At 36.0% G+C, this 26,384-nt stretch overlaps 13 non-coding genes across 13 annotated transcripts; all 13 read left to right on the top strand.

Moving 5' to 3' along the window:
* Positions 1 to 418: 418 nt before the first annotated feature.
* On the top strand, positions 419 to 490 carry TRNAQ-UUG (transfer RNA glutamine (anticodon UUG)). The gene has a single exon. It is a non-coding gene; the product is annotated as a tRNA-Gln (tRNA).
* Positions 491 to 2,484: 1,994 nt separating this feature from the next.
* TRNAQ-UUG (transfer RNA glutamine (anticodon UUG)) lies at positions 2,485 to 2,556 on the top strand. Its single transcript has one exon. It is a non-coding gene; the product is annotated as a tRNA-Gln (tRNA).
* A 3,688-nt stretch (positions 2,557 to 6,244) lies between these two features.
* On the top strand, positions 6,245 to 6,316 carry TRNAQ-CUG (transfer RNA glutamine (anticodon CUG)). Its single transcript has one exon. It is a non-coding gene; the product is annotated as a tRNA-Gln (tRNA).
* Positions 6,317 to 8,077: 1,761 nt separating this feature from the next.
* On the top strand, positions 8,078 to 8,149 carry TRNAQ-CUG (transfer RNA glutamine (anticodon CUG)). The gene has a single exon. It is a non-coding gene; the product is annotated as a tRNA-Gln (tRNA).
* A 1,761-nt stretch (positions 8,150 to 9,910) lies between these two features.
* TRNAQ-CUG (transfer RNA glutamine (anticodon CUG)) lies at positions 9,911 to 9,982 on the top strand. The gene has a single exon. It is a non-coding gene; the product is annotated as a tRNA-Gln (tRNA).
* Positions 9,983 to 11,743: 1,761 nt separating this feature from the next.
* Positions 11,744 to 11,815, top strand: TRNAQ-CUG (transfer RNA glutamine (anticodon CUG)). Its single transcript has one exon. It is a non-coding gene; the product is annotated as a tRNA-Gln (tRNA).
* A 1,761-nt stretch (positions 11,816 to 13,576) lies between these two features.
* Positions 13,577 to 13,648, top strand: TRNAQ-CUG (transfer RNA glutamine (anticodon CUG)). The gene has a single exon. It is a non-coding gene; the product is annotated as a tRNA-Gln (tRNA).
* A 1,761-nt stretch (positions 13,649 to 15,409) lies between these two features.
* TRNAQ-CUG (transfer RNA glutamine (anticodon CUG)) lies at positions 15,410 to 15,481 on the top strand. Its single transcript has one exon. It is a non-coding gene; the product is annotated as a tRNA-Gln (tRNA).
* Positions 15,482 to 17,242: 1,761 nt separating this feature from the next.
* Positions 17,243 to 17,314, top strand: TRNAQ-CUG (transfer RNA glutamine (anticodon CUG)). Its single transcript has one exon. It is a non-coding gene; the product is annotated as a tRNA-Gln (tRNA).
* A 1,761-nt stretch (positions 17,315 to 19,075) lies between these two features.
* On the top strand, positions 19,076 to 19,147 carry TRNAQ-CUG (transfer RNA glutamine (anticodon CUG)). The gene has a single exon. It is a non-coding gene; the product is annotated as a tRNA-Gln (tRNA).
* Positions 19,148 to 20,908: 1,761 nt separating this feature from the next.
* Positions 20,909 to 20,980, top strand: TRNAQ-CUG (transfer RNA glutamine (anticodon CUG)). Its single transcript has one exon. It is a non-coding gene; the product is annotated as a tRNA-Gln (tRNA).
* Positions 20,981 to 22,741: 1,761 nt separating this feature from the next.
* On the top strand, positions 22,742 to 22,813 carry TRNAQ-CUG (transfer RNA glutamine (anticodon CUG)). The gene has a single exon. It is a non-coding gene; the product is annotated as a tRNA-Gln (tRNA).
* A 1,761-nt stretch (positions 22,814 to 24,574) lies between these two features.
* TRNAQ-CUG (transfer RNA glutamine (anticodon CUG)) lies at positions 24,575 to 24,646 on the top strand. The gene has a single exon. It is a non-coding gene; the product is annotated as a tRNA-Gln (tRNA).
* The last annotated feature ends 1,738 nt before the right edge of the window (positions 24,647 to 26,384 follow it).

Here is a 26,384-nt window from a genome sequence, read left to right as displayed (position 1 = left end):
GAAATGCATTGATCACTTTGGCAAAAACTATTTTGATGCTGCTTATTGCTATCATAGTCTGCACGGTATACAGAGAAACCATACAAGTCATAGTAATCTAACCATTTATATTTGGACAAGCAGCAAAGGGAGATACAATTTAGGTTGTTTCTATCTGGTAATAACATTTCAAATGGATTTCCTAACATTGTAATCTGGATTTTTTGTACTTTTAACTTTGTTCAACATAATAAAAATGAAAAGGTAAGATGTATTTTATGTTAAGAGAAATTGAAATGTTCATCCAATCTGTGTACGCAATAGTATAACACCATAAAGAAGCAGATGAAAACAAATTATTCCAATAAGAAGATGCAGCCCTATTGGCAAACACTGGTAATGCAGTCCTAAAGGAATATTTAAAATGCAATGTACAGTTGGTTCCATGGTGTAATGGTTAGCACTTTGGACTTTGAATCCAGCGATCTGAGTTCAAATCTCAGTGGAACCCTGCTTTTGTTTTTCTTAAAGATGTCATATGAAATGTGAGCACAATTCTATATATGTAACTCTAGCTAGCAGAGACAAAAGAAAACAAATACAAGAGACACAAAACAGTATTGTCTGAATAATCAGCTAAATTATTCATGCGGTAAGATATGAAATAAAACAAAACAGAGAGTCTCCATGCAATACCATAGATGTGTACTGAGATGGTTGGTACGGTGCAAAGTAGTTAGCACTGCTGCCTCACATGGATCCAATTGAAACCCAGACCATAATCCACTATTGTGGAGTTTGAAATTCCTTATTGTGCAAGGATAGCTTCTCCCCAAATGCCCCTGCCCAAATCCAGTCCAAAAAACATACCAATATGCTAATTGGCAAGTGATAAAATTGAGCCCAGTATGCATGTGTATTAGAGAATTTAGACTTGACACCTCACTGGGACAGGGATTAATGAGAATAGATAAATTGTTATTCGTAAAACACTGTATATTATTCAGCCATTATTTCAATAAAGGATAAACACCATGTTAACAGTATATAAAACAGATTTAATGCACAGCAGAAGAATTTACTGCTGCAGTATATTTCATATAAAAGGTAGCTAAAACAAGATACTAAACTGAAAACCTTATGAAAACATTTCTGCATGAGCTTGGGTGTGGGAATTTGTGGTGAATTGGCTAGCATTCTGGCTTTCAAGCTCTTCAGTCTGATTTCACATGTTGTTGAAACCAAATGGCTTCTATTCCTTAGCAATCTGGTTATTAGTTTGGGATATTTTTAATCACAGGACAGTCTTGTAGAGTGGAAGTCCACTTCTTGATTACTGTGCAGTTTCTTACTTTGTTTCCGATGATGGTTTTTCTCCTAATACCTGAATCCTGGAACCAATTACGGTGAGCTTGAAGTACAGGGCTAACAAGTCCATACATTCCACTTTATGAACCTCAATCAAAGCATTCTTTTGAGCAATAAGGGAGACTTATGGGCAGCCTTACTCTCCCCAAGGAACCTATCAGCCTGATCACATCCTATTGGCACTCTGCTTCAGATAGCTGAGAACCCCAGGAGATTAGGCTCCTAAATTTGCTACAAGACTTGTCCAAAAGAGGATTGTCTGTGAAGTTGACCACACACAGCTTTCCAACACATTGACATTACTATATGGGTATGGGATCTGTTATACAGACACTGCTTATGCAACAGGATGTCAAGATAATCCAGTGGAAAAATGTAAATACATGCTGCTTTTTCAGTAATAATATCACACATAGATGGTGAGCTAGAGTTTCCACCTACAGTGATTGTGAAGAGTAATGATAAACACTTCAATAAGGAATGGAATGCCAAAGACATTTTGGGACAGACAGGGATATATTTTAAATGTATTGTAGTAGTAGATTTTAGTCATGGTGCACAAATATACTGGAAAAGACCTTATATAGAAAACTCCCAGTGCTTCAATTAATAGATAACGAACCTGTGCATTCAATGCCACAATTGCAATTTTAGGGGTCTCCGTTGTCCTAGGCTACATTCACTGGAAGGGAAATGGAGCTGGGGCATTATTCAAAATCGAAATGCATTGATCACTTTGGCAAAAACTATTTTGATGCTGCTTATTGCTATCATAGTCTGCACGGTATACAGAGAAACCATACAAGTCATAGTAATCTAACCATTTATATTTGGACAAGCAGCAAAGGGAGATACAATTTAGGTTGTTTCTATCTGGTAATAACATTTCAAATGGATTTCCTAACATTGTAATCTGGATTTTTTGTACTTTTAACTTTGTTCAACATAATAAAAATGAAAAGGTAAGATGTATTTTATGTTAAGAGAAATTGAAATGTTCATCCAATCTGTGTACGCAATAGTATAACACCATAAAGAAGCAGATGAAAACAAATTATTCCAATAAGAAGATGCAGCCCTATTGGCAAACACTGGTAATGCAGTCCTAAAGGAATATTTAAAATGCAATGTACAGTTGGTTCCATGGTGTAATGGTTAGCACTTTGGACTTTGAATCCAGCGATCTGAGTTCAAATCTCAGTGGAACCCTGCTTTTGTTTTTCTTAAAGATGTCATATGAAATGTGAGCACAATTCTATATATGTAACTCTAGCTAGCAGAGACAAAAGAAAACAAATACAAGAGACACAAAACAGTATTGTCTGAATAATCAGCTAAATTATTCATGCGGTAAGATATGAAATAAAACAAAACAGAGAGTCTCCATGCAATACCATAGATGTGTACTGAGATGGTTGGTACGGTGCAAAGTAGTTAGCACTGCTGCCTCACATGGATCCAATTGAAACCCAGACCATAATCCACTATTGTGGAGTTTGAAATTCCTTATTGTGCAAGGAAAGCTTCTCCTTAAGTGCCCCTACCCAAATCCAGTCCAAAAAACATACCAATATGCTAATTGGCATCTGATAAAAAATAGCCCAGGGTTCCTGTGTGGTAGAGAATTTAGACTGAACACCCCAATGGGACAGGGACTAATGAGAATGGATAAATTCTGATTTGTAAAACACTATAATATGCAGACACTATATCAATAAAGGATAAACACCATGCTAACAGTATATATAGAACAGATTTTAATTTAAAGCAGAAGCATTTACTGTTGCAGGATAATTCAAAGAAAAGTTAGCTAAAACAAGATACTAAACTGAAAACATATGAAAGAAAATTCTGCATGAGCTTGGTTGTGGGAATCAGTGGTGAATTCTGTAGATTTCTGGCATTCTAGCTCTTCAGTCTGATTTCACATCATGGGATAGTCTTTTAACGTGGATGTCCACTTTTTGATTAGTCTGCAGTATCTTGCTTGGTCTCCGATGATGATTTTCCTCCTATTACCTGAATCTTGGAAGCAATTGCTGTGAACTTGAAATACAGGAATAACAAGTCCCTACATTCTGCTCTAAGAACTCAGTCGAAGCATTCTTTTGAGCAATATGGGAGACTTATGGGCAGCCTCACTTTCCCCAAGATACATATCAGCCTGATCAAATCCTATTGGCACTCTGCTTCAGATAGCTGGGATCCCCAGGAGATTAGTCTCCTAAGTTTCCTGCAGCACTTTGTCCAAAAGAGGATTGTACATGAAGGTGACCACACACAGCTGTCCAACACATAGACGTTATTATATGGGTATGGGACCAGTTATTCAGAAACGTGTTATGCAGCAGGATGTTAAGAAAACCATTGGTAAAATGTTAATACTTGCTGCTTTTTCAGTAATATTATCACAGAACTATAACGATTGTGGGACAGATAGAAATATGTTTTAAATGTAATGTAGTAGATTTTAGTCACAGTGCTCAAATATGCTGGAAAAGATCTTATATGGAAATTTCCTAGCGCTTCAATAGATAGATAATGAACCTATACATCCAAAGGCACAAGTACAATTTTAGGGCTCTGAGCTGTCCTAGGCTACATTCACTGGAAGTGAAATGGAGCTTGTACATTAGTCAAAATCAAACTCCATCGATCACTTTGGTAAAAACTATTTTGATGCCGCTTATTGCTTTCATGGTCTGAACGGTATGCATAGACACCATTTAAGCCATAGCAATCTATCCATTAGTATTTGGACAAGCACCAAAGGGCGATACAATATAGAGAGTTTCTATCTGGTAATTACATTTTAAATACTTTTCCTAAAAGTGTTATCTGTATTTTTTGTACTTTTAAGTTTGTTCAACATAATAAAAATCAAAAGGTAAGATGTATTTTATGTTAAGAGAAAATTAAATATTTATCCGTACTGTGTACGCAATAGTTTTAAACCAGAATGAAGCAGGCGAAAACAAATTATTCCAATAAGAAGATACAACCCTATAGGCAGACACGGGTGCTCCAGTCCTAAAGGAATAAACAAGTCAGATTTTACACAGTTAGTGCCATGGTGTAATGGTTAGCGCTCTGGACTCTGAATCCAGCGATCTGAGTTCAAATCTCAGTGGGACCTTGATAGAATTTTTCCTATAGATGGAAATGAAGAGGTAAATACAGTTCAATGTATGGAAATCTAGCTAACAGAGACAAAATTAAACAAATACAAGAGGCACAAAATAGCATTTTCTAAATAAACAGCTAAATTATTCATGAGGTAAGAATTTAAAAAAATAAAATAAAACAGTGACACTCCATGCAATACTATGCATGTGTATTAAGATTGTTGTTACAGAGCAAAGTAGTTAACACTGCTGCCTCAGATGGGTCCAATTGAAAAACAGACCATAATCCACTACTGTGGGGTTTGTATTTCTTCTAAATACTAGGATAGCTTTTACCCAGGTGCCCCTGCCCAAGTACAGTCCAAAAAACATACAAATATGCTATTTGGCCTCTGATAAAAAATAGCCCAGGGTTCCTGTGTGGTAGAGAATTTAGACTGAACACCCCAATGGGACAGGGACTAATGAGAATGGATAAATTCTGATTTGTAAAACACTATAATATGCAGACACTATATCAATAAAGGATAAACACCATGCTAACAGTATATATAAAACAGATTTTAATTCAAAGCAGAAGCATTTACTGTTGCAGGATAATTCAAAGAAAAGTTAGCTAAAACAAGATACTAAACTGAAAACATATGAAAGAAAATTCTGCATGAGCTTGGTTGTGGGAATCAGTGGTGAATTCTGTAGATTTCTGGCATTCTAGCTCTTCAGTCTGATTTCACATCATGGGATAGTCTTTTAACGTGGATGTCCACTTTTTGATTAGTCTGCAGTATCTTGCTTGGTCTCCGATGATGATTTTCCTCCTATTACCTGAATCTTGGAAGCAATTGCTGTGAACTTGAAATACAGGAATAACAAGTCCCTACATTCTGCTCTAAGAACTCAGTCGAAGCATTCTTTTGAGCAATATGGGAGACTTATGGGCAGCCTCACTTTCCCCAAGATACATATCAGCCTGATCAAATCCTATTGGCACTCTGCTTCAGATAGCTGGGATCCCCAGGAGATGAGTCTCCTAAGTTTCCTGCAGCACTTTGTCCAAAAGAGGATTGTACATGAAGGTGACCACACACAGCTGTCCAACACATAGACGTTATTATATGGGTATGGGATCAGTTATTCAGAAACGTGTTATGCAGCAGGATGTTAAGAAAACCATTTGTAAATGTTAATACTTGCTGCTTTTTTAGTAATAATATCACAGAACTATAACGATTGTGGGACAGATAGAAATATGTTTTAAATGTAATGTAGTAGATTTTAGTCACAGTGCTCAAATATGCTGGAAAAGATCTTATATGGAAATCTCCCATCGCTTCAATTGATAGATAATGAACCTATACATCCAAAGGCACAAGTACAATTTTTTTTGATGCCGCTTTTTGCTTTCATGGTCTGAACGGTATGCATAGACACCATTTAAGCCATAGCAATCTATTCATTAGTATTTGGACAAGCACCAAAGGGCGATACAATATAGAGAGTTTCTATCTGGTAATTACATTTCAAATACTTTTCCTAAAAGTGTTATCTGTATTTTTTGTACTTTTAAGTTTGTTCAACATAATAAAAATCAAAAGGTAAGATGTATTTTATGTTAAGAGAAAATGAAATATTTATCCGTACTGTGTACGCAATAGTTTTAAACCAGAATGAAGCAGGCGAAAACAAATTATTCCAATAAGAAGATACAACCTTATAGGCAGACACGGGTGCTCCAGTCCTAAATGAATAAACAAGTCAGCTTTTACACAGTTGGTGCCATGGTGTAATGGTTAGCACTCTGGACTCTGAATCCAGCGATCTGAGTTCAAATCTCAGTGGGACCTTGATAGAATTTTTCCTATAGATGGAAATGAAGAGGTAAATACAGTTCAATGTATGGAAATCTAGCTAACAGAGACAAAATTAAACAAATACAAGAGGCACAAAATAGCATTTTCTGAATAAACAGCTAAATTATTCATGAGGTAAGAATTTAAAAAAATAAAATAAAACAGTGACACTCCATGCAATACTATGCATGTCTATTAAGATTGTTGTTACAGAGCAAAGTAGTTAACACTGCTGCCTCAGATGGGTCCAATTGAAAAACAGACCATAATCCACTACTGTGGGGTTTGTATTTCTTCTAAATACTAGGATAGCTTTTACCCAGGTGCCCCTGCCCAAGTACAGTCCAAAAAACATACAAATATGCTATTTTGCCTCTGATAAAAAATAGCCCAGGGTTCCTGTGTGGTAGAGAATTTAGACTGAACACCCCAATGGGACAGGGACTAATGAGAATGGATAAATTCTGATTTGTAAAACACTATAATATGCAGACACTATATCAATAAAGGATAAACACCATGCTAACAGTATATATAAAACAGATTTTAATTCAAAGCAGAAGCATTTACTGTTGCAGGATAATTCAAAGAAAAGTTAGCTAAAACAAGATACTAAACTGAAAACATATGAAAGAAAATTCTGCATGAGCTTGGTTGGGGGAATCAGTGGTGAATTCTGTAGATTTCTGGCATTCTAGCTCTTCAGTCTGATTTCACATCATGGGATAGTCTTTTAACGTGGATGTCCACTTTTTGATTAGTCTGCAGTATCTTGCTTGGTCTCCGATGATGATTTTCCTCCTATTACCTGAATCTTGGAAGCAATTGCTGTGAACTTGAAATACAGGAATAACAAGTCCCTACATTCTGCTCTAAGAACTCAGTCGAAGCATTCTTTTGAGCAATATGGGAGACTTATGGGCAGCCTCACTTTCCCCAAGATACATATCAGCCTGATCAAATCCTATTGGCACTCTGCTTCAGATAGCTGGGATCCCCAGGAGATGAGTCTCCTAAGTTTCCTGCAGCACTTTGTCCAAAAGAGGATTGTACATGAAGGTGACCACACACAGCTGTCCAACACATAGACGTTATTATATGGGTATGGGATCAGTTATTCAGAAACGTGTTATGCAGCAGGATGTTAAGAAAACCATTGGTAAATGTTAATACTTGCTGCTTTTTTAGTAATAATATCACAGAACTATAACGATTGTGGGACAGATAGAAATATGTTTTAAATGTAATGTAGTAGATTTTAGTCACAGTGCTCAAATATGCTGGAAAAGATCTTATATGGAAATCTCCCATCGCTTCAATTGATAGATAATGAACCTATACATCCAAAGGCACAAGTACAATTTTTTTTGATGCCGCTTTTTGCTTTCATGGTCTGAACGGTATGCATAGACACCATTTAAGCCATAGCAATCTATTCATTAGTATTTGGACAAGCACCAAAGGGCGATACAATATAGAGAGTTTCTATCTGGTAATTACATTTCAAATACTTTTCCTAAAAGTGTTATCTGTATTTTTTGTACTTTTAAGTTTGTTCAACATAATAAAAATCAAAAGGTAAGATGTATTTTATGTTAAGAGAAAATGAAATATTTATCCGTACTGTGTACGCAATAGTTTTAAACCAGAATGAAGCAGGCGAAAACAAATTATTCCAATAAGAAGATACAACCTTATAGGCAGACACGGGTGCTCCAGTCCTAAAGGAATAAACAAGTCAGATTTTACACAGTTGGTGCCATGGTGTAATGGTTAGCACTCTGGACTCTGAATCCAGCGATCTGAGTTCAAATCTCAGTGGGACCTTGATAGAATTTTTCCTATAGATGGAAATGAAGAGGTAAATACAGTTCAATGTATGGAAATCTAGCTAACAGAGACAAAATTAAACAAATACAAGAGGCACAAAATAGCATTTTCTGAATAAACAGCTAAATTATTCATGAGGTAAGAATTTAAAAAAATAAAATAAAACAGTGACACTCCATGCAATACTATGCATGTCTATTAAGATTGTTGTTACAGAGCAAAGTAGTTAACACTGCTGCCTCAGATGGGTCCAATTGAAAAACAGACCATAATCCACTACTGTGGGGTTTGTATTTCTTCTAAATACTAGGATAGCTTTTACCCAGGTGCCCCTGCCCAAGTACAGTCCAAAAAACATACAAATATGCTATTTTGCCTCTGATAAAAAATAGCCCAGGGTTCCTGTGTGGTAGAGAATTTAGACTGAACACCCCAATGGGACAGGGACTAATGAGAATGGATAAATTCTGATTTGTAAAACACTATAATATGCAGACACTATATCAATAAAGGATAAACACCATGCTAACAGTATATATAAAACAGATTTTAATTCAAAGCAGAAGCATTTACTGTTGCAGGATAATTCAAAGAAAAGTTAGCTAAAACAAGATACTAAACTGAAAACATATGAAAGAAAATTCTGCATGAGCTTGGTTGGGGGAATCAGTGGTGAATTCTGTAGATTTCTGGCATTCTAGCTCTTCAGTCTGATTTCACATCATGGGATAGTCTTTTAACGTGGATGTCCACTTTTTGATTAGTCTGCAGTATCTTGCTTGGTCTCCGATGATGATTTTCCTCCTATTACCTGAATCTTGGAAGCAATTGCTGTGAACTTGAAATACAGGAATAACAAGTCCCTACATTCTGCTCTAAGAACTCAGTCGAAGCATTCTTTTGAGCAATATGGGAGACTTATGGGCAGCCTCACTTTCCCCAAGATACATATCAGCCTGATCAAATCCTATTGGCACTCTGCTTCAGATAGCTGGGATCCCCAGGAGATGAGTCTCCTAAGTTTCCTGCAGCCCTTTGTCCAAAAGAGGATTGTACATGAAGGTGACCACACACAGCTGTCCAACACATAGACGTTATTATATGGGTATGGGATCAGTTATTCAGAAACGTGTTATGCAGCAGGATGTTAAGAAAACCATTGGTAAATGTTAATACTTGCTGCTTTTTTAGTAATAATATCACAGAACTATAACGATTGTGGGACAGATAGAAATATGTTTTAAATGTAATGTAGTAGATTTTAGTCACAGTGCTCAAATATGCTGGAAAAGATCTTATATGGAAATCTCCCATCGCTTCAATTGATAGATAATGAACCTATACATCCAAAGGCACAAGTACAATTTTTTTTGATGCCGCTTTTTGCTTTCATGGTCTGAACGGTATGCATAGACACCATTTAAGCCATAGCAATCTATTCATTAGTATTTGGACAAGCACCAAAGGGCGATACAATATAGAGAGTTTCTATCTGGTAATTACATTTCAAATACTTTTCCTAAAAGTGTTATCTGTATTTTTTGTACTTTTAAGTTTGTTCAACATAATAAAAATCAAAAGGTAAGATGTATTTTATGTTAAGAGAAAATGAAATATTTATCCGTACTGTGTACGCAATAGTTTTAAACCAGAATGAAGCAGGCGAAAACAAATTATTCCAATAAGAAGATACAACCCTATAGGCAGACACGGGTGCTCCAGTCCTAAAGGAATAAACAAGTCAGATTTTACACAGTTGGTGCAATGGTGTAATGGTTAGCACTCTGGACTCTGAATCCAGCGATCTGAGTTCAAATCTCAGTGGGACCTTGATAGAATTTTTCCTATAGATGGAAATGAAGAGGTAAATACAGTTCAATGTATGGAAATCTAGCTAACAGAGACAAAATTAAACAAATACAAGAGGCACAAAATAGCATTTTCTGAATAAACAGCTAAATTATTCATGAGGTAAGAATTTAAAAAAATAAAATAAAACAGTGACACTCCATGCAATACTATGCATGTGTATTAAGATTGTTGTTACAGAGCAAAGTAGTTAACACTGCTGCCTCAGATGGGTCCAATTGAAAAACAGACCATAATCCACTACTGTGGGGTTTGTATTTCTTCTAAATACTAGGATAGCTTTTACCCAGGTGCCCCTGCCCAAGTACAGTCCAAAAAACATACAAATATGCTATTTGGCCTCTGATAAAAAATAGCCCAGGGTTCCTGTGTGGTAGAGAATTTAGACTGAACACCCCAATGGGACAGGGACTAATGAGAATGGATAAATTCTGATTTGTAAAACACTATAATATGCAGACACTATATCAATAAAGGATAAACACCATGCTAACAGTATATATAAAACAGATTTTAATTTAAAGCAGAAGCATTTACTGTTGCAGGATAATTCAAAGAAAAGTTAGCTAAAACAAGATACTAAACTGAAAACATATGAAAGAAAATTCTGCATGAACTTGGTTGTGGGAATCAGTGGTGAATTCTGTAGATTTCTGGCATTCTAGCTCTTAAGTCTGATTTCACATCATGGGATAGTCTTTTAACGTGGATGTCCACTTTTTGATTAGTCTGCAGTATCTTGCTTGGTCTCCGATGATGATTTTCCTTCTATTACCCGAATTTTGGAAGCAATTGCTGTGAACTTGAAATACAGGAATAACAAGTCCCTACATTCTGCTCTAAGAACTCAGTCGAAGCATTCTTTTGAGCAATATGGGAGACTTATGGGCAGCCTCACTCTCCCCAAGATACATATCAGCCTGATCAAATCCTATTGGCACTCTGCTTCAGATAGCTGGGATCCCCAGGAGATGAGTCTCCTAAGTTTCCTGCAGCACTTTGTCCAAAAGAGGATTGTACATGAAGGTGACCACACACAGCTGTCCAACACATAGACGTTATTATATGGGTATGGGATCAGTTATTCAGAAACGTGTTATGCAGCAGGATGTTAAGAAAACCATTGGTAAATGTTAATACTTGCTGCTTTTTTAGTAATAATATCACAGAACTATAACGATTGTGGGACAGATAGAAATATGTTTTAAATGTAATGTAGTAGATTTTAGTCACAGTGCTCAAATATGCTGGAAAAGATCTTATATGGAAATCTCCCAGCGCTTCAATTGATAGATAATGAACCTATACATCCATAGGCACAAGTACAATTTTTTTTGATGCCGCTTTTTGCTTTCATGGTCTGAACGGTATGCATAGACACCATTTAAGCCATAGCAATCTATTCATTAGTATTTGGACAAGCACCAAGGGGCGATACAATATAGAGAGTTTCTATCTGGTAATTACATTTCAAATACTTTTCCTAAAAGTGTTATCTGTATTTTTTGTACTTTTAAGTTTGTTCAACATAATAAAAATCAAAAGGTAAGATGTATTTTATGTTAAGAGAAAATGAAATATTTATCCGTACTGTGTACGCAATAGTTTTAAACCAGAATGAAGCAGGCGAAAACAAATTATTCCAATAAGAAGATACAACCCTATAGGCAGACACGGGTGCTCCAGTCCTAAAGGAATAAACAAGTCAGATATTAAACAGATGGTGCCATGGTGTAATGGTTAGCACTCTGGACTCTGAATCCAGCGATCTGAGTTCAAATCTCAGTGGGACCTTGATAGAATTTTTCCTATAGATGGAAATGAAGAGGTAAATACAGTTCAATGTATGGAAATCTAGCTAACAGAGACAAAATTAAACAAATACAAGAGGCACAAAATAGCATTTTCTGAATAAACAGCTAAATTATTCATGAGGTAAGAATTTAAAAAAATAAAATAAAACAGTGACACTCCATGCAATACTATGCATGTCTATTAAGATTGTTGTTACAGAGCAAAGTAGTTAACACTGCTGCCTCAGATGGGTCCAATTGAAAAACAGACCATAATCCACTACTGTGGGGTTTGTATTTCTTCTAAATACTAGGATAGCTTTTACCCAGGTGCCCCTGCCCAAGTACAGTCCAAAAAACATACAAATATGCTATTTTGCCTCTGATAAAAAATAGCCCAGGGTTCCTGTGTGGTAGAGAATTTAGACTGAACACCCCAATGGGACAGGGACTAATGAGAATGGATAAATTCTGATTTGTAAAACACTATAATATGCAGACACTATATCAATAAAGGATAAACACCATGCTAACAGTATATATAAAACAGATTTTAATTCAAAGCAGAAGCATTTACTGTTGCAGGATAATTCAAAGAAAAGTTAGCTAAAACAAGATACTAAACTGAAAACATATGAAAGAAAATTCTGCATGAGCTTGGTTGGGGGAATCAGTGGTGAATTCTGTAGATTTCTGGCATTCTAGCTCTTCAGTCTGATTTCACATCATGGGATAGTCTTTTAACGTGGATGTCCACTTTTTGATTAGTCTGCAGTATCTTGCTTGGTCTCCGATGATGATTTTCCTCCTATTACCTGAATCTTGGAAGCAATTGCTGTGAACTTGAAATACAGGAATAACAAGTCCCTACATTCTGCTCTAAGAACTCAGTCGAAGCATTCTTTTGAGCAATATGGGAGACTTATGGGCAGCCTCACTTTCCCCAAGATACATATCAGCCTGATCAAATCCTATTGGCACTCTGCTTCAGATAGCTGGGATCCCCAGGAGATGAGTCTCCTAAGTTTCCTGCAGCCCTTTGTCCAAAAGAGGATTGTACATGAAGGTGACCACACACAGCTGTCCAACACATAGACGTTATTATATGGGTATGGGATCAGTTATTCAGAAACGTGTTATGCAGCAGGATGTTAAGAAAACCATTGGTAAATGTTAATACTTGCTGCTTTTTTAGTAATAATATCACAGAACTATAACGATTGTGGGACAGATAGAAATATGTTTTAAATGTAATGTAGTAGATTTTAGTCACAGTGCTCAAATATGCTGGAAAAGATCTTATATGGAAATCTCCCATCGCTTCAATTGATAGATAATGAACCTATACATCCAAAGGCACAAGTACAATTTTTTTTGATGCCGCTTTTTGCTTTCATGGTCTGAACGGTATGCATAGACACCATTTAAGCCATAGCAATCTATTCATTAGTATTTGGACAAGCACCAAAGGGCGATACAATATAGAGAGTTTCTATCTGGTAATTACATTTCAAATACTTTTCCTAAAAGTGTTATCTGTATTTTTTGTACTTTTAAGTTTGTTCAACATAATAAAAATCAAAAGGTAAGATGTATTTTATGTTAAGAGAAAATGAAATATTTATCCGTACTGTGTACGCAATAGTTTTAAACCAGAATGAAGCAGGCGAAAACAAATTATTCCAATAAGAAGATACAACCCTATAGGCAGACACGGGTGCTCCAGTCCTAAAGGAATAAACAAGTCAGATTTTACACAGTTGGTGCAATGGTGTAATGGTTAGCACTCTGGACTCTGAATCCAGCGATCTGAGTTCAAATCTCAGTGGGACCTTGATAGAATTTTTCCTATAGATGGAAATGAAGAGGTAAATACAGTTCAATGTATGGAAATCTAGCTAACAGAGACAAAATTAAACAAATACAAGAGGCACAAAATAGCATTTTCTGAATAAACAGCTAAATTATTCATGAGGTAAGAATTTAAAAAAATAAAATAAAACAGTGACACTCCATGCAATACTATGCATGTGTATTAAGATTGTTGTTACAGAGCAAAGTAGTTAACACTGCTGCCTCAGATGGGTCCAATTGAAAAACAGACCATAATCCACTACTGTGGGGTTTGTATTTCTTCTAAATACTAGGATAGCTTTTACCCAGGTGCCCCTGCCCAAGTACAGTCCAAAAAACATACAAATATGCTATTTGGCCTCTGATAAAAAATAGCCCAGGGTTCCTGTGTGGTAGAGAATTTAGACTGAACACCCCAATGGGACAGGGACTAATGAGAATGGATAAATTCTGATTTGTAAAACACTATAATATGCAGACACTATATCAATAAAGGATAAACACCATGCTAACAGTATATATAAAACAGATTTTAATTTAAAGCAGAAGCATTTACTGTTGCAGGATAATTCAAAGAAAAGTTAGCTAAAACAAGATACTAAACTGAAAACATATGAAAGAAAATTCTGCATGAACTTGGTTGTGGGAATCAGTGGTGAATTCTGTAGATTTCTGGCATTCTAGCTCTTAAGTCTGATTTCACATCATGGGATAGTCTTTTAACGTGGATGTCCACTTTTTGATTAGTCTGCAGTATCTTGCTTGGTCTCCGATGATGATTTTCCTTCTATTACCCGAATTTTGGAAGCAATTGCTGTGAACTTGAAATACAGGAATAACAAGTCCCTACATTCTGCTCTAAGAACTCAGTCGAAGCATTCTTTTGAGCAATATGGGAGACTTATGGGCAGCCTCACTCTCCCCAAGATACATATCAGCCTGATCAAATCCTATTGGCACTCTGCTTCAGATAGCTGGGATCCCCAGGAGATGAGTCTCCTAAGTTTCCTGCAGCACTTTGTCCAAAAGAGGATTGTACATGAAGGTGACCACACACAGCTGTCCAACACATAGACGTTATTATATGGGTATGGGATCAGTTATTCAGAAACGTGTTATGCAGCAGGATGTTAAGAAAACCATTGGTAAATGTTAATACTTGCTGCTTTTTTAGTAATAATATCACAGAACTATAACGATTGTGGGACAGATAGAAATATGTTTTAAATGTAATGTAGTAGATTTTAGTCACAGTGCTCAAATATGCTGGAAAAGATCTTATATGGAAATCTCCCAGCGCTTCAATTGATAGATAATGAACCTATACATCCATAGGCACAAGTACAATTTTTTTTGATGCCGCTTTTTGCTTTCATGGTCTGAACGGTATGCATAGACACCATTTAAGCCATAGCAATCTATTCATTAGTATTTGGACAAGCACCAAGGGGCGATACAATATAGAGAGTTTCTATCTGGTAATTACATTTCAAATACTTTTCCTAAAAGTGTTATCTGTATTTTTTGTACTTTTAAGTTTGTTCAACATAATAAAAATCAAAAGGTAAGATGTATTTTATGTTAAGAGAAAATGAAATATTTATCCGTACTGTGTACGCAATAGTTTTAAACCAGAATGAAGCAGGCGAAAACAAATTATTCCAATAAGAAGATACAACCCTATAGGCAGACACGGGTGCTCCAGTCCTAAAGGAATAAACAAGTCAGATATTAAACAGATGGTGCCATGGTGTAATGGTTAGCACTCTGGACTCTGAATCCAGCGATCTGAGTTCAAATCTCAGTGGGACCTTGATAGAATTTTTCCTATAGATGGAAATGAAGAGGTAAATACAGTTCAATGTATGGAAATCTAGCTAACAGAGACAAAATTAAACAAATACAAGAGGCACAAAATAGCATTTTCTGAATAAACAGCTAAATTATTCATGAGGTAAGAATTTAAAAAAATAAAATAAAACAGTGACACTCCATGCAATACTATGCATGTCTATTAAGATTGTTGTTACAGAGCAAAGTAGTTAACACTGCTGCCTCAGATGGGTCCAATTGAAAAACAGACCATAATCCACTACTGTGGGGTTTGTATTTCTTCTAAATACTAGGATAGCTTTTACCCAGGTGCCCCTGCCCAAGTACAGTCCAAAAAACATACAAATATGCTATTTTGCCTCTGATAAAAAATAGCCCAGGGTTCCTGTGTGGTAGAGAATTTAGACTGAACACCCCAATGGGACAGGGACTAATGAGAATGGATAAATTCTGATTTGTAAAACACTATAATATGCAGACACTATATCAATAAAGGATAAACACCATGCTAACAGTATATATAAAACAGATTTTAATTCAAAGCAGAAGCATTTACTGTTGCAGGATAATTCAAAGAAAAGTTAGCTAAAACAAGATACTAAACTGAAAACATATGAAAGAAAATTCTGCATGAGCTTGGTTGGGGGAATCAGTGGTGAATTCTGTAGATTTCTGGCATTCTAGCTCTTCAGTCTGATTTCACATCATGGGATAGTCTTTTAACGTGGATGTCCACTTTTTGATTAGTCTGCAGTATCTTGCTTGGTCTCCGATGATGATTTTCCTCCTATTACCTGAATCTTGGAAGCAATTGCTGTGAACTTGAAATACAGGAATAACAAGTCCCTACATTCTGCTCTAAGAACTCAGTCGAAGCATTCTTTTGAGCAATATGGGAGACTTATGGGCAGCCTCACTTTCCCCAAGATACATATCAGCCTGATCAAATCCTATTGGCACTCTGCTTCAGATAGCTGGGATCCCCAGGAGATGAGTCTCCTAAGTTTCCTGCAGCCCTTTGTCCAAAAGAGGATTGTACATGAAGGTGACCACACACAGCTGTCCAACACATAGACGTTATTATATGGGTATGGGATCAGTTATTCAGAAACGTGTTATGCAGCAGGATGTTAAGAAAACCATTGGTAAATGTTAATACTTGCTGCTTTTTTAGTAATAATATCACAGAACTATAACGATTGTGGGACAGATAGAAATATGTTTTAAATGTAATGTAGTAGATTTTAGTCACAGTGCTCAAATATGCTGGAAAAGATCTTATATGGAAATCTCCCATCGCTTCAATTGATAGATAATGAACCTATACATCCAAAGGCACAAGTACAATTTTTTTTGATGCCGCTTTTTGCTTTCATGGTCTGAACGGTATGCATAGACACCATTTAAGCCATAGCAATCTATTCATTAGTATTTGGACAAGCACCAAAGGGCGATACAATATAGAGAGTTTCTATCTGGTAATTACATTTCAAATACTTTTCCTAAAAGTGTTATCTGTATTTTTTGTACTTTTAAGTTTGTTCAACATAATAAAAATCAAAAGGTAAGATGTATTTTATGTTAAGAGAAAATGAAATATTTATCCGTACTGTGTACGCAATAGTTTTAAACCAGAATGAAGCAGGCGAAAACAAATTATTCCAATAAGAAGATACAACCCTATAGGCAGACACGGGTGCTCCAGTCCTAAAGGAATAAACAAGTCAGATTTTACACAGTTGGTGCAATGGTGTAATGGTTAGCACTCTGGACTCTGAATCCAGCGATCTGAGTTCAAATCTCAGTGGGACCTTGATAGAATTTTTCCTATAGATGGAAATGAAGAGGTAAATACAGTTCAATGTATGGAAATCTAGCTAACAGAGACAAAATTAAACAAATACAAGAGGCACAAAATAGCATTTTCTGAATAAACAGCTAAATTATTCATGAGGTAAGAATTTAAAAAAATAAAATAAAACAGTGACACTCCATGCAATACTATGCATGTGTATTAAGATTGTTGTTACAGAGCAAAGTAGTTAACACTGCTGCCTCAGATGGGTCCAATTGAAAAACAGACCATAATCCACTACTGTGGGGTTTGTATTTCTTCTAAATACTAGGATAGCTTTTACCCAGGTGCCCCTGCCCAAGTACAGTCCAAAAAACATACAAATATGCTATTTGGCCTCTGATAAAAAATAGCCCAGGGTTCCTGTGTGGTAGAGAATTTAGACTGAACACCCCAATGGGACAGGGACTAATGAGAATGGATAAATTCTGATTTGTAAAACACTATAATATGCAGACACTATATCAATAAAGGATAAACACCATGCTAACAGTATATATAAAACAGATTTTAATTTAAAGCAGAAGCATTTACTGTTGCAGGATAATTCAAAGAAAAGTTAGCTAAAACAAGATACTAAACTGAAAACATATGAAAGAAAATTCTGCATGAACTTGGTTGTGGGAATCAGTGGTGAATTCTGTAGATTTCTGGCATTCTAGCTCTTAAGTCTGATTTCACATCATGGGATAGTCTTTTAACGTGGATGTCCACTTTTTGATTAGTCTGCAGTATCTTGCTTGGTCTCCGATGATGATTTTCCTTCTATTACCCGAATTTTGGAAGCAATTGCTGTGAACTTGAAATACAGGAATAACAAGTCCCTACATTCTGCTCTAAGAACTCAGTCGAAGCATTCTTTTGAGCAATATGGGAGACTTATGGGCAGCCTCACTCTCCCCAAGATACATATCAGCCTGATCAAATCCTATTGGCACTCTGCTTCAGATAGCTGGGATCCCCAGGAGATGAGTCTCCTAAGTTTCCTGCAGCACTTTGTCCAAAAGAGGATTGTACATGAAGGTGACCACACACAGCTGTCCAACACATAGACGTTATTATATGGGTATGGGATCAGTTATTCAGAAACGTGTTATGCAGCAGGATGTTAAGAAAACCATTGGTAAATGTTAATACTTGCTGCTTTTTTAGTAATAATATCACAGAACTATAACGATTGTGGGACAGATAGAAATATGTTTTAAATGTAATGTAGTAGATTTTAGTCACAGTGCTCAAATATGCTGGAAAAGATCTTATATGGAAATCTCCCAGCGCTTCAATTGATAGATAATGAACCTATACATCCATAGGCACAAGTACAATTTTTTTTGATGCCGCTTTTTGCTTTCATGGTCTGAACGGTATGCATAGACACCATTTAAGCCATAGCAATCTATTCATTAGTATTTGGACAAGCACCAAGGGGCGATACAATATAGAGAGTTTCTATCTGGTAATTACATTTCAAATACTTTTCCTAAAAGTGTTATCTGTATTTTTTGTACTTTTAAGTTTGTTCAACATAATAAAAATCAAAAGGTAAGATGTATTTTATGTTAAGAGAAAATGAAATATTTATCCGTACTGTGTACGCAATAGTTTTAAACCAGAATGAAGCAGGCGAAAACAAATTATTCCAATAAGAAGATACAACCCTATAGGCAGACACGGGTGCTCCAGTCCTAAAGGAATAAACAAGTCAGATATTAAACAGATGGTGCCATGGTGTAATGGTTAGCACTCTGGACTCTGAATCCAGCGATCTGAGTTCAAATCTCAGTGGGACCTTGATAGAATTTTTCCTATAGATGGAAATGAAGAGGTAAATACAGTTCAATGTATGGAAATCTAGCTAACAGAGACAAAATTAAACAAATACAAGAGGCACAAAATAGCATTTTCTGAATAAACAGCTAAATTATTCATGAGGTAAGAATTTAAAAAAATAAAATAAAACAGTGACACTCCATGCAATACTATGCATGTCTATTAAGATTGTTGTTACAGAGCAAAGTAGTTAACACTGCTGCCTCAGATGGGTCCAATTGAAAAACAGACCATAATCCACTACTGTGGGGTTTGTATTTCTTCTAAATACTAGGATAGCTTTTACCCAGGTGCCCCTGCCCAAGTACAGTCCAAAAAACATACAAATATGCTATTTTGCCTCTGATAAAAAATAGCCCAGGGTTCCTGTGTGGTAGAGAATTTAGACTGAACACCCCAATGGGACAGGGACTAATGAGAATGGATAAATTCTGATTTGTAAAACACTATAATATGCAGACACTATATCAATAAAGGATAAACACCATGCTAACAGTATATATAAAACAGATTTTAATTCAAAGCAGAAGCATTTACTGTTGCAGGATAATTCAAAGAAAAGTTAGCTAAAACAAGATACTAAACTGAAAACATATGAAAGAAAATTCTGCATGAGCTTGGTTGGGGGAATCAGTGGTGAATTCTGTAGATTTCTGGCATTCTAGCTCTTCAGTCTGATTTCACATCATGGGATAGTCTTTTAACGTGGATGTCCACTTTTTGATTAGTCTGCAGTATCTTGCTTGGTCTCCGATGATGATTTTCCTCCTATTACCTGAATCTTGGAAGCAATTGCTGTGAACTTGAAATACAGGAATAACAAGTCCCTACATTCTGCTCTAAGAACTCAGTCGAAGCATTCTTTTGAGCAATATGGGAGACTTATGGGCAGCCTCACTTTCCCCAAGATACATATCAGCCTGATCAAATCCTATTGGCACTCTGCTTCAGATAGCTGGGATCCCCAGGAGATGAGTCTCCTAAGTTTCCTGCAGCCCTTTGTCCAAAAGAGGATTGTACATGAAGGTGACCACACACAGCTGTCCAACACATAGACGTTATTATATGGGTATGGGATCAGTTATTCAGAAACGTGTTATGCAGCAGGATGTTAAGAAAACCATTGGTAAATGTTAATACTTGCTGCTTTTTTAGTAATAATATCACAGAACTATAACGATTGTGGGACAGATAGAAATATGTTTTAAATGTAATGTAGTAGATTTTAGTCACAGTGCTCAAATATGCTGGAAAAGATCTTATATGGAAATCTCCCATCGCTTCAATTGATAGATAATGAACCTATACATCCAAAGGCACAAGTACAATTTTTTTTGATGCCGCTTTTTGCTTTCATGGTCTGAACGGTATGCATAGACACCATTTAAGCCATAGCAATCTATTCATTAGTATTTGGACAAGCACCAAAGGGCGATACAATATAGAGAGTTTCTATCTGGTAATTACATTTCAAATACTTTTCCTAAAAGTGTTATCTGTATTTTTTGTACTTTTAAGTTTGTTCAACATAATAAAAATCAAAAGGTAAGATGTATTTTATGTTAAGAGAAAATGAAATATTTATCCGTACTGTGTACGCAATAGTTTTAAACCAGAATGAAGCAGGCGAAAACAAATTATTCCAATAAGAAGATACAACCCTATAGGCAGACACGGGTGCTCCAGTCCTAAAGGAATAAACAAGTCAGATTTTACACAGTTGGTGCAATGGTGTAATGGTTAGCACTCTGGACTCTGAATCCAGCGATCTGAGTTCAAATCTCAGTGGGACCTTGATAGAATTTTTCCTATAGATGGAAATGAAGAGGTAAATACAGTTCAATGTATGGAAATCTAGCTAACAGAGACAAAATTAAACAAATACAAGAGGCACAAAATAGCATTTTCTGAATAAACAGCTAAATTATTCATGAGGTAAGAATTTAAAAAAATAAAATAAAACAGTGACACTCCATGCAATACTATGCATGTGTATTAAGATTGTTGTTACAGAGCAAAGTAGTTAACACTGCTGCCTCAGATGGGTCCAATTGAAAAACAGACCATAATCCACTACTGTGGGGTTTGTATTTCTTCTAAATACTAGGATAGCTTTTACCCAGGTGCCCCTGCCCAAGTACAGTCCAAAAAACATACAAATATGCTATTTGGCCTCTGATAAAAAATAGCCCAGGGTTCCTGTGTGGTAGAGAATTTAGACTGAACACCCCAATGGGACAGGGACTAATGAGAATGGATAAATTCTGATTTGTAAAACACTATAATATGCAGACACTATATCAATAAAGGATAAACACCATGCTAACAGTATATATAAAACAGATTTTAATTTAAAGCAGAAGCATTTACTGTTGCAGGATAATTCAAAGAAAAGTTAGCTAAAACAAGATACTAAACTGAAAACATATGAAAGAAAATTCTGCATGAACTTGGTTGTGGGAATCAGTGGTGAATTCTGTAGATTTCTGGCATTCTAGCTCTTAAGTCTGATTTCACATCATGGGATAGTCTTTTAACGTGGATGTCCACTTTTTGATTAGTCTGCAGTATCTTGCTTGGTCTCCGATGATGATTTTCCTTCTATTACCCGAATTTTGGAAGCAATTGCTGTGAACTTGAAATACAGGAATAACAAGTCCCTACATTCTGCTCTAAGAACTCAGTCGAAGCATTCTTTTGAGCAATATGGGAGACTTATGGGCAGCCTCACTCTCCCCAAGATACATATCAGCCTGATCAAATCCTATTGGCACTCTGCTTCAGATAGCTGGGATCCCCAGGAGATGAGTCTCCTAAGTTTCCTGCAGCACTTTGTCCAAAAGAGGATTGTACATGAAGGTGACCACACACAGCTGTCCAACACATAGACGTTATTATATGGGTATGGGATCAGTTATTCAGAAACGTGTTATGCAGCAGGATGTTAAGAAAACCATTGGTAAATGTTAATACTTGCTGCTTTTTTAGTAATAATATCACAGAACTATAACGATTGTGGGACAGATAGAAATATGTTTTAAATGTAATGTAGTAGATTTTAGTCACAGTGCTCAAATATGCTGGAAAAGATCTTATATGGAAATCTCCCAGCGCTTCAATTGATAGATAATGAACCTATACATCCATAGGCACAAGTACAATTTTTTTTGATGCCGCTTTTTGCTTTCATGGTCTGAACGGTATGCATAGACACCATTTAAGCCATAGCAATCTATTCATTAGTATTTGGACAAGCACCAAGGGGCGATACAATATAGAGAGTTTCTATCTGGTAATTACATTTCAAATACTTTTCCTAAAAGTGTTATCTGTATTTTTTGTACTTTTAAGTTTGTTCAACATAATAAAAATCAAAAGGTAAGATGTATTTTATGTTAAGAGAAAATGAAATATTTATCCGTACTGTGTACGCAATAGTTTTAAACCAGAATGAAGCAGGCGAAAACAAATTATTCCAATAAGAAGATACAACCCTATAGGCAGACACGGGTGCTCCAGTCCTAAAGGAATAAACAAGTCAGATATTAAACAGATGGTGCCATGGTGTAATGGTTAGCACTCTGGACTCTGAATCCAGCGATCTGAGTTCAAATCTCAGTGGGACCTTGATAGAATTTTTCCTATAGATGGAAATGAAGAGGTAAATACAGTTCAATGTATGGAAATCTAGCTAACAGAGACAAAATTAAACAAATACAAGAGGCACAAAATAGCATTTTCTGAATAAACAGCTAAATTATTCATGAGGTAAGAATTTAAAAAAATAAAATAAAACAGTGACACTCCATGCAATACTATGCATGTCTATTAAGATTGTTGTTACAGAGCAAAGTAGTTAACACTGCTGCCTCAGATGGGTCCAATTGAAAAACAGACCATAATCCACTACTGTGGGGTTTGTATTTCTTCTAAATACTAGGATAGCTTTTACCCAGGTGCCCCTGCCCAAGTACAGTCCAAAAAACATACAAATATGCTATTTTGCCTCTGATAAAAAATAGCCCAGGGTTCCTGTGTGGTAGAGAATTTAGACTGAACACCCCAATGGGACAGGGACTAATGAGAATGGATAAATTCTGATTTGTAAAACACTATAATATGCAGACACTATATCAATAAAGGATAAACACCATGCTAACAGTATATATAAAACAGATTTTAATTCAAAGCAGAAGCATTTACTGTTGCAGGATAATTCAAAGAAAAGTTAGCTAAAACAAGATACTAAACTGAAAACATATGAAAGAAAATTCTGCATGAGCTTGGTTGGGGGAATCAGTGGTGAATTCTGTAGATTTCTGGCATTCTAGCTCTTCAGTCTGATTTCACATCATGGGATAGTCTTTTAACGTGGATGTCCACTTTTTGATTAGTCTGCAGTATCTTGCTTGGTCTCCGATGATGATTTTCCTCCTATTACCTGAATCTTGGAAGCAATTGCTGTGAACTTGAAATACAGGAATAACAAGTCCCTACATTCTGCTATTAGAACTCAGTCGAAGCATTCTTTTGAGCAATATGGGAGACTTATGGGCAGCCTCACTCTCCCCAAGATACATATCAGCCTGATCAAATCCTATTGGCACTCTGCTTCAGATAGCTGGGATCCCCAGGAGATGAGTCTCCTAAGTTTCCTGCAGCACTTTGTCCAAAAGAGGATTGTACATGAAGGTGACCACACACAGCTGTCCAACACATAGACGTTATTATATGGGTATGGGATCAGTTATTCAGAAACGTGTTATGCAGCAGGATGTTAAGAAAACCATTGGTAAATGTTAATACTTGCTGCTTTTTTAGTAATAATATCACAGAACTATAACGATTGTGGGACAGATAGAAATATGTTTTAAATGTAATGTAGTAGATTTTAGTCACAGTGCTCAAATATGCTGGAAAAGATCTTATATGGAAATCTCCCAGCGCTTCAATTGATAGATAATGAACCTATACATCCAAAGGCACAAGTACAATTTTTTTTGATGCCGCTTTTTGCTTTCATGGTCTGAACGGTATGCATAGACACCATTTAAGCCATAGCAATCTATTCATTAGTATTTGGACAAGCACCAAAGGGCGATACAATATAGAGAGTTTCTATCTGGTAATTACATTTCAAATACTTTTCCTAAAAGTGTTATCTGTATTTTTTGCACTTTTAAGTTTGTTCAACATAATAAAAATCAAAAGGTAAGATGTATTTTATGTTAAGAGAAAATGAAATATTTATCCGTACTGTGTACGCAATAGTTTTAAACCAGAATGAAGCAGGCGAAAACAAATTATTCCAATAAGAAGATACAACCCTATAGGCAGACACGGGTGCTCCAGTCCTAAAGGAATAAACAAGTCAGATTTTACACAGTTGGTGCCATGGTGTAATGGTTAGCACTCTGGACTCTGAATCCAGCGATCTGAGTTCAAATCTCAGTGGGACCTTGATAGAATTTTTCCTATAGATGGAAATGAAGAGGTAAATACAGTTCAATGTATGGAAATCTAGCTAACAGAGACAAAATTAAACAAATACAAGAGGCACAAAATAGCATTTTCTGAATAAACAGCTAAATTATTCATGAGGTAAGAATTTAAAAAAATAAAATAAAACAGTGACACTCCATGCAATACTATGCATGTGTATTAAGATTGTTGTTACAGAGCAAAGTAGTTAACACTGCTGCCTCAGATGGGTCCAATTGAAAAACAGACCATAATCCACTACTGTGGGGTTTGTATTTCTTCTAAATACTAGGATAGCTTTTACCCAGGTGCCCCTGCCCAAGTACAGTCCAAAAAACATACAAATATGCTATTTTGCCTCTGATAAAAAATAGCCCAGGGTTCCTGTGTGGTAGAGAATTTAGACTGAACACCCCAATGGGACAGGGACTAATGAGAATGGATAAATTCTGATTTGTAAAACACTATAATATGCAGACACTATATCAATAAAGGATAAACACCATGCTAACAGTATATATAAAACAGATTTTAATTCAAAGCAGAAGCATTTACTGTTGCAGGATAATTCAAAGAAAAGTTAGCTAAAACAAGATACTAAACTGAAAACATATGAAAGAAAATTCTGCATGAGCTTGGTTGGGGGAATCAGTGGTGAATTCTGTAGATTTCTGGCATTCTAGCTCTTCAGTCTGATTTCACATCATGGGATAGTCTTTTAACGTGGATGTCCACTTTTTGATTAGTCTGCAGTATCTTGCTTGGTCTCCGATGATGATTTTCCTCCTATTACCTGAATCTTGGAAGCAATTGCTGTGAACTTGAAATACAGGAATAACAAGTCCCTACATTCTGCTATTAGAACTCAGTCGAAGCATTCTTTTGAGCAATATGGGAGACTTATGGGCAGCCTCACTCTCCCCAAGATACATATCAGCCTGATCAAATCCTATTGGCACTCTGCTTCAGATAGCTGGGATCCCCAGGAGATGAGTCTCCTAAGTTTCCTGCAGCACTTTGTCCAAAAGAGGATTGTACATGAAGGTGACCACACACAGCTGTCCAACACATAGACGTTATTATATGGGTATGGGATCAGTTATTCAGAAACGTGTTATGCAGCAGGATGTTAAGAAAACCATTGGTAAATGTTAATACTTGCTGCTTTTTTAGTAATAATATCACAGAACTATAACGATTGTGGGACAGATAGAAATATGTTTTAAATGTAATGTAGTAGATTTTAGTCACAGTGCTCAAATATGCTGGAAAAGATCTTATATGGAAATCTCCCAGCGCTTCAATTGATAGATAATGAACCTATACATCCAAAGGCACAAGTACAATTTTTTTTGATGCCGCTTTTTGCTTTCATGGTCTGAACGGTATGCATAGACACCATTTAAGCCATAGCAATCTATTCATTAGTATTTGGACAAGCACCAAAGGGCGATACAATATAGAGAGTTTCTATCTGGTAATTACATTTCAAATACTTTTCCTAAAAGTGTTATCTGTATTTTTTGCACTTTTAAGTTTGTTCAACATAATAAAAATCAAAAGGTAAGATGTATTTTATGTTAAGAGAAAATGAAATATTTATCCGTACTGTGTACGCAATAGTTTTAAACCAGAATGAAGCAGGCGAAAACAAATTATTCCAATAAGAAGATACAACCCTATAGGCAGACACGGGTGCTCCAGTCCTAAAGGAATA

The sequence above is a fragment of the Mixophyes fleayi genome, chromosome 10 (genome assembly GCF_038048845.1).
Source record: "Mixophyes fleayi isolate aMixFle1 chromosome 10, aMixFle1.hap1, whole genome shotgun sequence".
In the NCBI taxonomy this organism is placed as follows: Eukaryota; Metazoa; Chordata; class Amphibia; order Anura; family Limnodynastidae; genus Mixophyes; species Mixophyes fleayi.
Note: the sequence above shows the minus strand (reverse complement) of the source record. Positions and strands in the feature narration are given on the sequence as shown.